This window comes from Vespula vulgaris, chromosome 18 (genome assembly GCF_905475345.1).
Source record: "Vespula vulgaris chromosome 18, iyVesVulg1.1, whole genome shotgun sequence".
NCBI lineage: Eukaryota > Metazoa > Arthropoda > Insecta > Hymenoptera > Vespidae > Vespula > Vespula vulgaris.
The window spans coordinates 1,390,001-1,407,807 of record NC_066603.1 but is presented as its reverse complement, the minus strand read 5'-3'; the positions used below and the strand labels follow the sequence as shown (position 1 = coordinate 1,407,807).

The 17,807-nt window shown below is 35.3% G+C and overlaps 1 protein-coding gene across 10 annotated transcripts in view; it reads left to right on the top strand.

The window, feature by feature from the left end:
• The window catches only part of LOC127070480 (lachesin-like), a 143,772-nt gene that overhangs the window by 77,532 nt on the left and 48,433 nt on the right, over positions 1–17,807 (top strand). The gene's annotated exons all lie outside the window — the stretch shown is intronic.

Here is a 17,807-nt window from a genome sequence, read left to right as displayed (position 1 = left end):
CTCTCTCTCTCTCTCTGTGTAGTCTTTCTTTGTCTCTCTCTATCTCTCTTTTTCTCGCATTCTATCCTAAAGAGAATCAATGGAGAAGGAAATAAACAGAGGCGGTACGTGTGTCTGCAAAGTTACATCTAAACGTTAGAATTTTCTACGAGGACGATGAAATTCAAGGATAAACGAAGAGCTTGTGGAAAAAGGTTTTTTATTCTCCTTCTTTCTTTCTTTCTTTCCTTCTTTCTTTCTTTCTTTCTTTCTTTTTTTTTCTTTCTCTTTTTCTCTATCTACCTCTCTCTCTCTCTCTTTTTCTTTTATCCTTTCTTTCTTATTTTTTTTTTTTTGCTTTCCCCGTAACGTGTTTTAGAACTTACATACATACGTGTACACCAGCGATACGGTTTGTCGCAAGGTACGATCGAAGAAAAGCTCCTTTGCCGAGCGTGACTACAATGGTCAAGCTAAGTCGTATATACATACCTAAGTCTTTTTCTATACGGGATAGGTACATACACACATGATAAAAGAAGAAGTAGAAGAAGAAGAAGAAAAAGAAGAGGGATTTACCAAGTTTCTAGAGGTAAAACGAAATCGACATTTCTTTTTTCTTTTTTTTTTTTTTCCTTTTCTAATATCATTCTCATTTTCCTGTTCGACTAACGACTTGATTTTAGATATAATTACGTTAATCGTTGTTTACAATTTTTCATTACTATCGATGTTGATTAACACCTGTCATTCGCGTGTGATTCATGAGAGAGATGAGAAAAAGAAATAAAGGAAAAAAGGTTTGTCATTCGGTAGAAATTTTCTTGGAAATTTTTCGTAGAGTTATCGTTCGAAGAAAGAAAAAATATATTGGGCGCAAGAAAGAGAGGGAGAGAGACAGAGAGACAGGGAGAGACAGACAAAAAGAGAGAGAAAGATAGAAAAATGAAGAGATAAAAATAAAGAGGGAGGAAAAGGGAGAAAATTCTTTTCCACAGTCACATTCGTTTTCTCTTCTCCATTGCTATGTATGGTAGTACAAACAGGCAGCTTGCATTATGCATCAAGTTATAATGCGACCCCTCCTAGAGTGAGAGAAGATTTGTGAATTTCTCTCTCTCTCTCTCTCTCTCTCTCTCTCTCTCTCTCTCTCTCTCTCTCTCTCTCTCTTTCGTTCGTTCTTTCATCCTCCTTAACACTCTCCATCTTTCTCTCTCTCTTTCTCAATCACTCTCACTTTTTCTCTCTCTCTCTTCAATTCGTAATCATTTCAGTCGAATTACGCAACGATCAACGTAACACCATTTGCTACTCTTTCTTCTTTTTTTTCCTTTCTTTTTTTTTCTTTTCTTTTTTTACAAGTTACATTAAAGCTCAACCGAGAAGTACAGACAGAGAGAAAGAGACAGAGAGAGAGAGAGAGAGAGGGAGTACCTTGTCGTCCTTTTACTCCTCTTCTTTTAGCAGAGTTTGCGGAAAAGATCCGTGCCGGAGCTTAAACGGTTTTCTCACGCCGTATTTACAGAGATGAGCGATCTTTCATCCGACATGGAAAGAGGTGGGGATGGGGTGGCGAAAGGGTGAGTCAGTCGTGGGAAGGCTGAGTTACCGGTGGTGTAAGGAAATGAGGTTCTAACGGTTCGAAGAAGACAAAAAAAGACAAAGAAAAAGAGAGAAAAAACGAGAGACAGAGAGAGAGAGAGAGAGAGAGAGGATAATACGTAAAATGATAAGTGTATAGAGACATTATTGTTTCGTCGAATTACTAATTCGTTCGTAAGTTTTATCAGATGAAAGAATTTTTTCTTTATTTAAATAAAAAACGAGGGTGAAGATGTTTCTCTCTTTTTTTTTCTTCCCCTTTCTCTGTCTTTCTCTTTTATCATCTCTTCTCTTTTCCCATTATTTTGTCTGAAAAAATTTCATGACTCTTCCCATCCCTATTTCCTACTCAACTTCCCCCTTCTTCCATTAAAAAATATTAACGACGAGTTAGTTCTTTAAATTGGCCGCCGACGTATCTAGCATTCATGAAAACTGAATGGCAAATGCGCTAGACATAGCCGAAAAGCGTGTTGAAATTTAACATTCGTGTCGCTACGTGAGTACGGAGACTACGGCAACGTGAAAATATATTCTCGCCTCTACGCAAAGTACCTACGAAGCTAGTAGGGATTTTAATGTAACTCGGATGTTTTAGGGTAGGTATATAATGCGTTGCTTGGTTTTGAAACAATTAAGTGTGGTTTTTTCTTCACGGGGGTTCAACCAGAAATTAACTAAAATTTTTCAAAAGCGTGACTCTATTTTGTGAATCAATAATTAATTCTTGTGATATCTTCAGTGGGAAATATTTGTGGAAAGAGTTTAAAACAGGATGATACAATAATTGAATTGAATTTATCTTCGTTCTCAGTCTCTCTCTCTCTCTCTCTCTCTCTCTTTCTCTGTGCGCGCGTATGCTCTTTGATATTAGAATTACCATAGAAATTACCAACATTAAAATATCTTTTAACTTCTTTTTCATTGTAACTTGTTAAATAAGATTAAAAATAATAATGAATAAATTAAACGAATTGTATAGATAACATATATATATATAAACGGTTGAATAATAGTAATAGTTTAAACAAAAAAAAAAGGAATGTCATAGGTACAGAATACGATATTTCGAAAAAAAAAACATGCGTTGGAAAAGTAGAAAAAGAGAGAAAGTCTACATCGTAAATCAATAGTTTATCTTCCTGATCCTCGTGGAAAAAAAAAAGAGAGAAAAAAGGAGGAAAAAAAAATCCTTGCGAGGAGTTAAAAAGGGTGCTTTTCCGAGGGGTTGAAAGAGAACGAGGAGAGGGATGCTGCGTGCCGCGAGTAAAAATGCGATTCGCGTGGAAAGACGCGAAGGGGTTGGACACGGGCGTGCTCGCGCTTGACGAGAGGAGTATAAAGTAACGCAAAACAGTGCTGCATTATTCACAGCATGAATTATTGATGAGAGTCGCGTAAAATATGAACGCGGTGTGGAGTCGTTATCAACGCTAGCGCAGCTCACCTTCTGTGAACGTCCAGCCACGTGGTGCCTAACTCTTGTACTTGCATATATATACATATATATGTGTGTATAGGTATATATATATAATACATTTGTATGTATGTATTCGTTTTCTTAAAAATACATAGAAACAAATAAAACTTCGAGAATCGATATATGGATTATAATACTTGTATCAGATAAAGACGTATGTATGTATTGTACATCTCTTTTCTTCTCTCTATAATTCTATTTTAAAGAAGAGGCCCTACGTTCCTAATTTAAAATCCTCCGTAACGGTAAGGTAACTTTGAATAAAATTATGTTTGTATTAAATTTAAGTTATTATAGTATACTCTTAGTTATATCCGTTGGTCTCATATTATATATGTTTTTTTCTTTCCGCCAGAAAACAAATTGGATTATAGAGGCCTTAACGTTATGCCTCGTTAAAGCATTTCTCTCTTTCTCTCTCTCTCTCTCTCTCTCTCTCTCTCTTCCTCTCTCGGTAATGTTATATTTAATTTATAAAAGAAAGTAGAACGTGTGCATGAAATATGATTAGTAAAAATAGCGCATTAAAGTACATACATACATACATACATACATACATACATACATATAGGCTCTCTTCGGAATATAAGTATTATTAACATTAAGTATAACTTTCGAAGCAAGTCGATGATAAGATATAAACTTAACGTGTATAATCCGATCTGCGAGTTATAATAAACGATCTGTCGAGAGAGAAAGAAAGAAAGGGAAGAAAAGAACAAAAGAAAAGAAAGAAAGAAAAGAAGAAAAAAGAAAAGAAAGAAAGAAAGCAAGAAAGAAAGAAAGAAAGAAAGAAAGAAAGAAAGAAAGAAAGAAAGAAAAGATAAACTCCCTGAGAAATCATTCTTTCGGCGTAACGTTGGAAAAATAGGGGGTGGGACTGGTGAGGTTTTGGGATTCGATAAAAGTATCGATGAATAATGCATAGACGATTTGTTCGGCTGTTACGTAATGCGCTCGAGACGTATGTTTAGCCAAGCGATCGTCCTTTCTCCACTCGCCCACATCGAGGATCTTGAGCTGTCTCCTGAAGGGAGAACTTCTCTGGGAATTCCGATGAAGGGCTGGCTGACTGGTTGGCTGGTTGGCTGGTTGGCTGGTTGGCTGGTTGCTGTTGGATAGAGAAGACGAGGGTGGATAGCACAAGACCAAGGATATCCTTGCTTGCTTGCTTTCCTTCCTTCCTTCCTTCCTTCCTTCGTACCTCTTACTCTAGCTATACTACAACGAGTCAACGTTCCGTGTCAAATTAAAGAAAAAAGCAGCGGCGTATGGTCCTCTAGGGAAGCGTGTACCACCATCGAGCTCTCTCTCTACCATCTACTACGAAACATCCTGCAATCCTGTAAGGAACTTAAGACGTCCCGCTGCTGTAGACAGAGCTAGGTAACCAGAAAGATAGAGATATAGATATATAGATAGATAGATAGATAGATAGATAGATAGATAGATAGATAGATAGATAGATGGATAGATGGATAAAGAGAGAGAGAGAGAGAGAGAGAGGGAGGGGGAGAGACGGTAATTCAAGTTCATACGGAACGATTGCTTGTCAAGGATCGATATCTAGATTCCCATGGGACAGTAAAGCTTCGAACGTTGGATACTAGCATCGATTACTCCATCGATTGCAACGTTACCATTCTCTTAATACTACTTTATTCTCATTTCTTTCTTTTTCTTTTTTCTTCTTTCTTTTTTTCTTTCTTTCTTTCTTTCTTTCTTTTCTTTCTTCTTTCATTCTTTTTTCCTCTGACGTTTATCAAGATATCAAGAGATGGATAAGTAAAGATGAAACGGATCATTTTTATGATCATTTACATAATCAAAATTATAGTTTTCGTTATCTCTTGTGCGGAATCACGAAGTTAGGGTAGTAGCTCGAAGGATTGAGTTAGATCAGTTTGGAACTTGTGAGGATAACTGGATGGTAGAACGTCTGACGTGACACGGGAAATGATTGCTGGACAGACGGATAGAAGCATTGAATTCGACGGAACAAGCAGCCTCTCTCTCTCTCTCTCTCTCTCTCTCTCTCTCTCTCTGTGTTTTTCTTGTTTGCTCGCACCCAATCAACCCGAACCTTTCGCTCTCTTTCCGCTCGAACACCAACGTACGTTGCAATCGCGTTGTCCTGCCTACGTGTTCGAACAAGGATTCTACTTTTTGGCCTTCTTCTTTAGAGAAACGAATCCCATCGGCATTCTATCTCGTTCATTTTATTTTCTTCTATTCGAGAGAAAAGTCTTGAGCGAATCAGCAGTACAAAAAGGGACACACGGAAAGAGAGAAGGAGAGAGAGAGATAAAGAGAAGGATAGAAAAGAGCAATAAGATCAATGTCTATTATAATAGTTAGAACATGTACGTCTTTTTTCTCCTTCTTTCTTTCTTTCTTTTTCCTGTAGACGACTTTTCTTTTTTGTTACGATAAAAAGTCAAGAAAAGAGAAACAGAGAGGGAGACAGAGAGAGAGAAAGAGAAGATAAGAGTGAAACGAAGAAGAACGTTCGCTTTTTCTTAACGGACACGTTCGAACAATTTCAATGACCATCCGTCGTACTCAAACCACTTAAGGACTTTCTCTCTTCTCTGGAAAATGTAAAAGAAATAAAGAGAACACATACAAGCATATATACATATGTAACTGACAAATGCATATATACGTAAACGTACGTGTTTACTTCGAACGATAAGATTTGCTCGCAAAAAAAAGAAAACAGAGAAAGAGAGAGGACAAAAAAGAGGAAGAAGAAAAAAAATTAGAAAAACAATTTGATAGAAACTCGAAACTTCGCTGGGCGATTTTAGATTCTCGAAGGCAATTCTTGTTAGAAATACGAGCGATAAGACTTCATCTTTCTCGTGAGAGAAGTCCAACTCCAAAAGGGGCGGTGGAGAGGGTGGGAAAAAAAGAAAAAAAAACAAACAAAAAAATAGGGTGAACTGGCCGAGCAGCGCCTTTTAAAGAGCGCATCATGTAAATGAATATAATGGAATGCAAATTGGAATTCGTTTACTGGAAAGGAATATTCCTGTAGCCTGGAGCTATGCAGGATACAGGTACGCGGTTGGCCGTCGAAAGAATTATAGATTTTCTTTTTTTCCCGCTTTTTTTTTCTTTGCCCTTTTTTCCCTTCTTCTCTTTCTCTTTCTTTTTTCTTTCTTTATTTCTTTCTTTATTTCTTTCTTTTTTCTTTTTTTTCTTTTCGTTTTGTCTCTCGTCTCGTTTCTTTTTTGTACCGTCTCTGCCACCCTTCTCCATATTTCTTCTTTCCTATCATTAAAACATCGTCATTATTATTTTTAATATGAAGAATTTTTGCGCTGCGTAGGTTCGTTATTAAGTGTTTCGTTTCTGTATCCCTTTCTATCTATCTTTCTTTCTCTAATTTTCTCTATTTTCATACTTTTATTTTCTTTCTTTAATTCTCGTCTAATTTCTCTTATCTATCATTAAAACGTTGTTATTATTATTCTCAGCGGGGAACAATTTTTCCATCGTGAAAGGTTCATTATTAAGTAGTTCGTTATATATATTTTACTTACATTTTTTTTCTTCTTTAATCTCTCATTTCTCTCTACTTTCTGTCTTTATCGTCATTTTTCTTTAATTATTCCTAAATTCTCGATAAATTTTATCTGACGAAACTATTTTTCGTTTTTTATTTATTTATTTATTGTTTTTTTTTCAATAAGAGAGAAGATCTATAAAACCTGCAACGACGACGAGTTATTTCACGAGTTAATAATTGCAAAAATTAATGTTCGTTTGAGAAAGAGAGAAAGAGTGTATAGGTCGACACGCAATGCGGATCGTGGTCGAATCCAACGCGGAGAGAAATATTAGCGATAAAACATCGCCGGCCATTAATCTGTAACGAAATACCATCGAACGGACAATGCAATCGAGGGGTGGAAGGGGAGGGGAAATGGGTGGCAGCAATTAACTTCTCCGCGTTGATAGAGAGTCCCGGTCCCTCTTCGTGGTTATTTCAGAAAATATTCCCACGCGGTCTCTTTTTCGTAAAAAATCGAAACAAAAAAAAAAAGAAGAACAAAAGTAAACAAACGAAAAAGAATGAAAAAGACTCGATTCGATTTTAACTCGTGACATAGAAACGATGTTGATGCGTATTGGGAATTTCTTTTTTTTATACATTATTTCTTTTAATTTAATCATATCTTCATCGTGACCTTATTATATATATATATATATAAAAGTTTATTTATCTTCATATTCTCTAATTTATTCATTTACGTTAATAAGTATCATTTTTTTTCTTTTGCTGAGTTTTAACAAACTCAAAGGATCGTTTGCTAAAAAACCATCACGAAAAAGTAAATTATTTCTTTTCCTTTTTTCTCGGCAATCGTTAATAATCGATTTACATTTCTGATTACAGAAAAAATAAAAAATATATATATATACACATATATCCTAAATAGTAATCGTGGAGAAAAGATGATAAACTTTAGATCTTTTACTTTCACACCCGATATTACTCTCAAACGCGATAGTCAAGATTTGAAATTTCGCAGAACGGTGTTTTCTCGTCTAGACAAAGAACATTTGTCTGGCAGAGAATAAAACTAAAAATTTTTAAAAGGGTTGAGGCCCCTTCCTCATCCCTTGTGAGCCACTTGCTCGTCGTCGTGTTCATCCTGTTAAATTTCTTTTGTGTAATAAGTCGAGCTTACCAACAAATAAAAGGAAACACATACAAAAGCTGCGCATAGAAATAACATAGAAATAAGAAAGAAAAGAACGCGAGTATTCTGTTTTTTTTTTTTTTTTTCACGTTCACCTTTAATTGTAGCGCATTAATGAGCGCTTGTTCAAGGCGAGTGAGTGAGAAAGGAGCGAGTAGTAGCAATCGTTTTAACTGCCTCCTCTTCCTTCTTTTACCTCTCTTTCTCTCTCTCTCTCTCTCTTGCTGTTCCTCCTGCTCCTTTTCCTTCTCCTCCTCCTCCTTCTCCTCCTCATCGTCCTCCTCCTCATCTTCCTCATCCTCCTCGTGGCAATTACAGTCAACGGAAAGAAGTAGCACGTCGTTGAGGGAAATTTTTGAAACAACACGATCTTCAGACCTTTCTGGCTTTTTGTTTTTGCTTTGCTCTTTCTTTCTCTCTCTCTCTCTCTCTCTCTCTCTCTCTCTCTCTCTCGTTTTTTTCTCTTTCTCTTTCTCTCTTTTTCGAGTTCACTCCAGTACTGTTTGTACGATCCTCGAGTAATTAAAGAGAGGAGGACCACTTTTCGCGCGCTTAATAAAAAAGAAAAGAAAAAAAGTAAACAAAGGTATGTACGTACATAAAAGTGGAGTCGATAAAAATAGTTGTTCGAAATTTGGCGTTTGTAAACGATGTAAAAAAAAAAAAAGAAAAGAAAAGAAAAGAAAGAAAAAAAACAGAATGTTTCACAAAAAGCGTTTGATACTTCTCTTCTTTTTTCTTCCTTTCCTTTTGTTTTTATTCGCACAATTATTCTTTTTTTTTCCAACGGATTAAAAGTTACATCGTATAACATCGTCGTCGTCGTCATCGTAGTCATTAACGCGCTTTTTCTTTCTTTCCTCAATTTTTTGCCTTTCATTTTTACGAACATAAATACTTACGCGAATAACAAAAAAGAATAAAGTACATGTACTTGTGTAAATATGATTTAGAATTAAGTGTGATGTGTAAACGTGTACATGGAGACGATCAGTACGATGGTGAATGTTCCAAGATTTCGAAGGAACAGTTGGAGTAAACGTTATTACATCATCGTAATAATAATTGTAGGTAGGAGCGAGTGACGATAGTTAAGTAGCTAGGAAGAAGAAGAGAGAAAGAGAGAGAAACAGAAAGGGGTGAAGGATACGAAGAGAAGTAAAGGAGAAAAGACGTTTACGAGCTTCGGTTGACCGTCATATAAGTGAGTCAAGCGTAGAAGGGTCGTACACGTGGGTCAAGAAAGGGCTCGTGTTCTTTGAGCGAATAGTGTAAGGACTTCTCTTAGGCGAATATCAGACGCGAAAGTTTCCCACGAGGATACCTACCCTTCGAGAAATAACGTGTGCTACTAGTTTATCGTTTCCGACCCCTCCTTCTTCTATTTCTTTCTCTCTTCTTTTTTTTCTTTCTTTTATTTCTTTTACTGTCCTTGCATCTCTTTTCGGATATGTCCTTCTTTCTTTTTTTTTTCTCCTTTCTTTCTCTCTCTCTCTTTTTCTTTTTCTTTTCCTTTTTTTGGACCTTTTTGTAAGTATATTTATTATCCATATTCATCGACTATGTCGTTCAATTTACACATTAATTTATTTTTAAATCCGTTCTCCTTCTTTTCTTTCTTCGCAAATTTTATCGATCAGATTTATTCACAATCTTCGATAATATATAAAAATCTATTGTCGTATTGTACATATAAATATATTAGTTAGCCGACATTATCCCGTGTTATTATTAGGATTGATTAATTAGTAACGATGCATCGTCGATATAAAGAAAGTTTTTTAAAACACATTATCGTTTCTATGCAGTAGACGGCATTAAGTTCACGGACATTTATATCTTCTTCTTCTTCTTCTTCTTCTTCTTCTTCCTTTTCTTTTCTTTTTCTTTTATCGACGAACAAAGACATTTCGAGGGTGGATAAGAAAAATGTCGTAGGATTTTATCGCGAATGATAGCCCTCTTGCAGAAAAATATTTTTCTCATAGTAATAATGAATACCGGCGGCATCTGCACCGATCAGCTTTAACTCCCCTTCAAACGTTTACTTCAATCCCTCTGCTCCCCGCTATTTCCGAATAGTTTTCTCACGGGAATACTTCTTCGTTGCCATCGAGGAAACAAACTCCTTTCTTGCGTTCTCTCTTTCTCTTTCTTTCTCTTTCTCTTTCTTTTTTTTTCTCTTTCTTTCTTAAACGTGAATGACACGTACGAAATGAGGAAGGGGTGGAGCGAAGGGTGGAAGGAACGATCACGTTATTTTCTATGTCCTTTCTCTCGTGCATAGAAGAAGAAGAAGAGAGAGGAAAGAGCAAAAAGCTAAATCAAACTTGATTTTCCCTTTACTTGCTTCCTTACTTTCCTTTTTTTATCCCTTATACAGGATGAGCCAAAAGTTTCTTTTTCTTTTTTTTTTTTTGAATGATTTTGAAAAAATCAATTTACTTCTTTACGACATTTCTTCTTTTTTCTCTCTCCTTTTTTTCTCTCTTAAATCGCAAGATTACGCGGGACTAATTGCAAATCTTAAAGACTAATTGATTACTTTTTTGTTTGAAATAATCTAAGAAGTTTCGAGTAGTTCGAAAACTTTTCGCCCACCCTGTGTATTGTGTATTCTACGAAACACGAGCCGATAGAACGAATACGAAGAAAGTAACGTCTGGAAAGTGACGAAGGATCATTTTTACGATCGAAAGAACAGAAGATTTTTTCTCTTTTTTTTTTTTTAACTATTGAAAGTAGAAAGGAAGTGTTTCGTTGTTTCTCTACAGAAATTTTTATTTTAGAAAAAGAAAAAAAAGAAAGAAAAAGAAGAAGTAGCTTCGTGATTATTCTTACTTACATTTTTACAATTTGTACAAATTTTACTCTCTCTCTCTCTTTCTTTATCGAATTAAAGATAATCGATAGATCAAAATATAATTTGGAGAAATGTTTCGACGTAAAAGTAGTAGACATACATATATGATCCTTAACAGAGTCGTCATTGGAAAGGATCAACTTCTACACTGTTTCGAAGAAGAAAGAATTTCTTACTGTATGCTTCACTGTGTTGTAACTCAACTACTTTTCTCTCTGGGGTACGTTTCCTCTCTTCCTCTTAGAAACAAACTCTTCTTTCAGAAGCGGCACGTACGTTAAGGGTGAAAAAGGAGGGTGAGAAGAAAGAGAAAAAGAGAGAGAGAGAGAGAGAGAGAGAGAGAACTCTTCATGAGAAACTTCAGAGTCACTCGTACTTCTTCATAAAAATGTCACGAATTTTTACATACAGATATTTCCTAACGAAAAATACAAAAAGAAAAAAAATAAACCTAGAAACAAACGAACGAAAGAAAGAAAGGAAGAAAGGCGACTAAGTATTCGTCGAAATAAAATTCTCTTGATATATTCCGTAGCGAGATACGTAAAAGATACTGTTCAATTATTTTATTTTTATTAAATTCAATCGAATCGACGAGGGTCGACAAAGCTTTTAAAATATTTTTTTTCCGATCTCCCATATACATCGATTTATATATATACATATTGCAGATACGTACATACGTACGTACACACACACATATATATATATCTACGTACGTACGTATGTATATAGGAAATCGTAGGAAAGAAATTCGAGGAAACGATCCTCTTGGACCATTTTGTTCGATCTTTTTCCAGTGGAACAAGTATGCGGGCTTAGGCAGATCGTACTTTCTCTCTCTCTCTCTCTCTCTCTCTCTCTCTCTCTCTCTCTCTCTCTCTCTCTCTCTCTCTCTCTCTCTCTCTCTCTCTCTCTCTCTCTCTCTTTCTCTCTCTCTCGTGGAAATAGGGAGCCGAGGTATTTCGAAATCAAATCGCAACGGTACGTGAGCTTGGTGCGGAACAAAAGGGTCAGGAACAGTTGATTGGTCGTTTCGTCTTTCTTGTCATTCGAGATACCGCGTGACAGATCTGGCCAACCAATCTGTTTCACAATACGACATTCCGCATCGCGTTGTAAAAGCACACGGTTCGATAGAAAATTCTCCTACCTTCTGTATCCTCCTACCCCCACTTTTACTATCTCTTTCTTTCTCCCTCTCTCTTCTCTCTCTCTCTCTCTCTCTCTCTCTCTATCTATCTATCTATCTCTATCGCTATCTCTATCTCTCTATCTCTATTTCTATCTCTGTCTCTCTCTTTCTTCTTTACGGACTCCACGTTGTACTGCGATTAATCAGCTTGACAGTCGCCTCCATCTCTACTTCAGTAAACATAATGATACAAAGCGTTTAGATTTGCGATAAAGCCATGGATAAGAATATACACATGTTATATGTATTATCGTTTCTTTCTTTCTTTTTCTCTTTCTTTCTTCCTTTCTTTTTTTTTTTCTTCTTTTTTCGAAACTTTTACATACATATGTATGTGCAAGGAGTTGATTGTACCGTTCGTACGTTCATTCGTCGTTCGTTCGTTCGTTCGTTCATTCGTTGGTCGTTCGTTCAGCTTTTTTTTTTGTTTTTTTTCCTGTTTTTCCTCCCTTTCTTTCTTTCCGTACTCGCAACTTCCATTTTTTTCGGATAGATTTTAATGCCTTCGACTAGTGACAGAAATCGAACGGAGAAATGTCGATAGCAAATCGTGATTACGTTTTCACTTGTATGCATATATGTACGTACGTACGTACGTACGCACATATATATATATATATATATATATACACATATATATATGACAAGAGAAAAATAATATATGTATATATGTATGCGTGGCTCCCGCGAGCCGATTGACAATTTCAATACATTTACGATGTAACCGAGCGTTGCGGATCAACGAGACGGCGAGCCAATGACGTGTGATTTCTCTCTCTCTCTCTCTCTCTATCTATCTACCTATCTATCTATCTATCTATCTCTATCTTTCACTGTTTATATATATATATATATATATATATATATATATATATATATATATACATATAATAACGGGGGTACGCTTAAAAAATGCATTTGGTGGATTGATGCGCTTTCATTTGACTATCCGTATTAAATAAATCTGTTTATAAAACGGAAATATCGAAATAAAGTGCAACTGCCAACGATACACGGGGTATTAATTCGCGTTTTAACGTATTTCTAATGAAAATTATGTATGAGAGAGAAAGAGATAGAGAGAGAGAGGGAGAGAGAGAGAGAGAGAGAGGAAAAGCAAAGTGAAATTTCGATAACGAGTGTTTTTTATCGTACTACGATCGATTAATCGAGATCTATTTATCGACAGCTATCATCACCCTAATATACAAATCAATCGAATAAATAATGCAACGAGCTTTTCCATTGATCTTTATCGTCGTTTTCGATCGAGATCTATATTTACCGTTTCGATTCGTCCTCCTAAAAAATACACGAGTATATTCCAAACTCACCTCAGAAACCTATGAATTTTCTAAGTCGAATTCAAAGCTTATATTACGAATGATCTATCGATATTAATTAGATATTCATTTCGTCCCAATTCTCGACTAATTTATTAATCGATCGAATCGGACAATCACCGATGAGAATATCTATGATTTTCTAATAAACTTATTTATCTCGCTGCTTTAATTACAAATTAACGAAGTATGTATTAGAATCGATAATGAAGAAAATTAATAAATATATCAGAGGATCGATGAATCGAGAAGGAGAGAGAGAAAGAGAGAAAAGAGATACAAATAGAGATAAATACAGAGATATTATCGTTTGTTAGATAACGAATAATGGATACAGGAGAGAAATAAATATAAATTTGTCCCAAGAGAGTATTCGCGACAAATCCATTTATCAACATTCTCTCTCCCTCTCTCTCTCTCTCTCTCTCTCTTTCCCCCTCTCTCCTTCTCTGGGTCATCTGTGTTGTTGGTAGTGGAAGTGGAAAAAGAGTGAGACAGGAAACGACTTAAATATAATAGCACAACGAAACACAGTGGAGAAGACAAACCGCGTCTCGAAGCAATAACGTAAAGGCGCATTTTAAGCTATCACGACGCACGACGAGAGAACACTCGTAGAATGGAGCTCACGACCCAGTTACTTTATCTTCTTCGTCTTTTCCGGAAGCCGAGAAAATGAAGTTCGGCTGGTCGACTTGTCTGTACAGTCATATACAGTCATATACGCACATACACATGTAGATGTATACGTATATATGTACATACATGTGTATATACATATATACGTAGGTATGTATATTTATATGTATCATCTATATATTTATATATATATATAATATGTATATATATATGTATACACACACACACACACATATGCGTAAGCGCGCGCGCGTGCGCTTAAATGGCGTACGAGCCAAGTAACACAATAGCATGCCCGAACATATTCACCCATCGTAAATAACATTGTATTCTATGCGATCGATAGAAACTATGCGAGCGTTACGTTTTCCCAAACTCAAAAAGGACTTTCCTCCGGAGAGTTTCTTTGCGTCCTGTTTGACATTCCATTTTGTCCGACATGCGTTTTGTTCCGTTCTTTTCTATCTTTCTTCTCTTTTTTATTTTAGTCGTAACTGTAAGAATGACGGAAAATTGAGATTAATCGACCCGTTTTTTTTTATTTTTCTATTATTTTTTTTTTATGAAAATTATCTACAACGAGTGAGATCGGAATGAAATGGACGAGGATTATTAAACGTGGATAAATCGTACGATCGGAACAAATGTCTCTAAGCGAATAAAGTTATAAGCTACGATTGGGAAAAAAAGAAAAATCAGAGAGAAAAAAGAAAAATTTAGGATATTCCTTACTTTAGGGGATTCTGTATTTGTTGTACGTATATTTGATCTATCTTCTTTCATTTTTTATTTTTTCCTTCATCTCTCTTTTCTTTCTCTCTCTCTCACTCTCTCTTTCTCTCTCTGTTATTGCATGTAAACTTGCCGATTAAATAATATTTGCAGAGTTAATATATATATATCTTATCATTGTGCAAATTTCTTTAAAAAAAAATTTCTATGAAAATTTGTAAAAAGGAGAAGAGAAAAAAAAAGTTCCTCTCCATAGTTCTTTGAGAAGTAAATATTTGAAATGAAATTGTTTGTATAAAGTATAAAATGTAAATAACATATTGAATAGATGAGCTACACACACACACACACACACACACACACACACAGAGACACACATCACACACACATACATACATACATACAAACATACATATATAGATAGATAGATATATAAGGTATCGTTGTAAAGTAAGGAGAATAACGTTTGTGACTGTAATGACATGCATTGTTCGAGAAATTTTCAATGGCAGTGAAGGTATGCGAAGCGTTAAGTGGAGCTCGATTTTCCCAATTTAAATTCTCGACGAGTGAAAGAGAAGAGAAGAGAAGAGAAGAGAGGAGTAGAGAAGAGAAGAGAAGAGAAGAGAAGAGAAGAGAAGAGAAGAGTAGAGAAGAGAACTCGTGTGTAACTCGCACGCTCCTCGGCTGCCATTCAAACTTCCTACTCACTACGGCTAAGAATGCGCTTGCTTTCGTGCTTATTGTGAACGAACAGTTTTGTTCGCCATCGCGTGATCTAGATTTAAGTAAGTGCAATCTTGTAATTAAATGCGTCAGGTCTGTCTGTCTGTGGGTCTACGTTTCTTCACTTACGAGAGAAAAAAAAAGAGGGAGGAAAGAAAAAAAGAAAAAGAAAAGAATCAAATAATTTTGATACGTACTGCGAATTAAATAACGTAATATCTCAGCTTGATTCTAGTATATAAAAATAAATAGATCGTAGATCGTAGCGGATCCACTTTGTTAGACGTCATGTTCTTAGATATTGATTCGGTATAAGTTAATTCCATTTATCAGAATGGATTTTTAATTATTATACGGTCTGGAAAAAAAAATGAATTAGTCTAAAAAGAAGTTTCGAAAAGTGGCAATTGATTTTTTTTTCTTTTTCTTTCTTTGTTTCTTTTTTAAAAATCGTCCAACGAAAAGATGTAATTCCTATTTTTCTTTTTCTTTCTTATTACGAATTACAAGATGAATTAAAAGAAAAAGAAAAAATAAAAATAAATAATATCGTCTTATAGGGGAAAGAAATATGGAAGAAAAGGAAGGACAGGTTCGTTCCAACATAAACGCGATAGTATATATTTCTAACGTGAAATTTAGGAAGGCAAGTTCACGGTGTAATGGTCGAAACGCTTAAAAGCTCGATATCCCATGGGGGGTGGATGGGTGGAATAGGCAAAACTATGCGGCAATAAACTCGAAAGCGCATTCTTGGTTTCGGGCTCTTCACGTTCTCTACGAGTCGTAGTTCAACGGGCAGCTTGCCTCCTTTATCTTCTTCTTGTAGGTTGACACGGTAAAGATGAACTCGCTTGTGTTCCATTTGTACTCATCTCTCTCTCTCTCTCTCTCTGTCTCTCTCTCTCTCTCTTCTCTCTGTTTCTTTCTTTCTCTTTTCTTTCTTACAAAACAACAAAAAATTAAATTGCTAATGAAACTACGAACCTTCTTATTTTTCTTTTTCTTTTCTTTTTTCCTTAATTTCTTTCTGTCGTAATCTCTATTTTCTCTTTCTCCTTTTGTATTACAATTTAAAACGAAAAATAATGTATTTTAATAATAACTAATTTTTTTATGAATTATCAATTTATTATTTTATTGATCAATTAATATACGTACACGTACATATATGATAGTATTATTGAAATATTAAATGGTACTAGAAGACTTACGTGTTGTAGAAGAAAGAAAAAAAGAAAAATCAAATCTCTTAATGAAATCGCGATCATTTGCCCTTTCATTATTCTTCTCGCTTCGCTCTATTACGTTCTCAATTTCGTTAGAACAACTTTGACTACATCTGCCAGAAATAGTCAGTTTAATCTCGTTTAAATAATTCGATGCAACTCAATCAGACGAATTATACAAATTAATCGCAATTACTATTTGTAATTTACTAATTAAGTAAGACAGCGAAAGAGCACAAGTGTGTCTGAATGGAAAAGTTAAGGGTTGATAATAGAAGAAGGGTTGAGAATGTTGTAAGAGATTAAAAAAAAAAAACGAAAAAAAATAATAATAATGAAAAGAAAAGAAAAGAAAAAAAAAAACGTTCGCTAGGTGTACTGGTAAGACGTTTCATGTGCATAGTATATATACATGTATATACGTGTGTGTGTTTATGTATATATGTATATGCACTAGAGCAACTTCCTTATCCGGTCCTCTCTTTCGTGTTGGACGAGAGAAAGAAATCTTTAAAGCGTACTTTGATTCATAGATGGCCGCCTCGTTGGCGAGGTAGAGAACGTGACCCTGCATTAAGTGTCCTATAAAATATTGCGCTCATGTAAATATCCTCGTAAAATTCCAACGAGAATGTTGCCTACCCTCTTATCCCTCTTATCCCCCATCTTACTTGTTCTGGTCTACCCTGTGTCATCGTCAATAATACGTTCTCACGTGTTATTCTCATATCGACATATAAACATTTTTTCTCTCTTTTTTTTTTCTTTTCTTTTCTTTTCTTTTTAGGGATGAATGGCTTGGAAGAAATTTGTAGAAAAAGAATTACAGTAACGTTATCATAAAAGAAAGTTATATAAAAATTGCGATATATGTATATATATATATATAATTTTATTTATCGATATCAAGTGGATCGATCGATCGATCGATCGATCTTCGAAAATTTTTGCTGCTCGAAAAGTTTCTTTGGATTCTCGTAAAATTGATAGTCGCGTCAGGCAGTTATCTAGGATATTTCGTTAAATAAATGATAACGGAACGATTATGACGATAGTAATAACGAAGCACGTGTGCACGAAAAAAAAAGAACGAAGTAAAGAAGGTTTCATTTCCGTGTTGATCCATCGGTTATTTTAGAAGCTTAATAGTAACAATAATATTAGAATAATCAAAAGGCCACGTAGACAACAAAAATCATAGTAATTTCCCTTTTTAAAGAGAAGTAAGCACACCACAGAATCCAACGATATTCAAGAACTTAGCATCTTCTCGCCGTGGTGTGGTAGAGAACAGCTAGGACAATTTA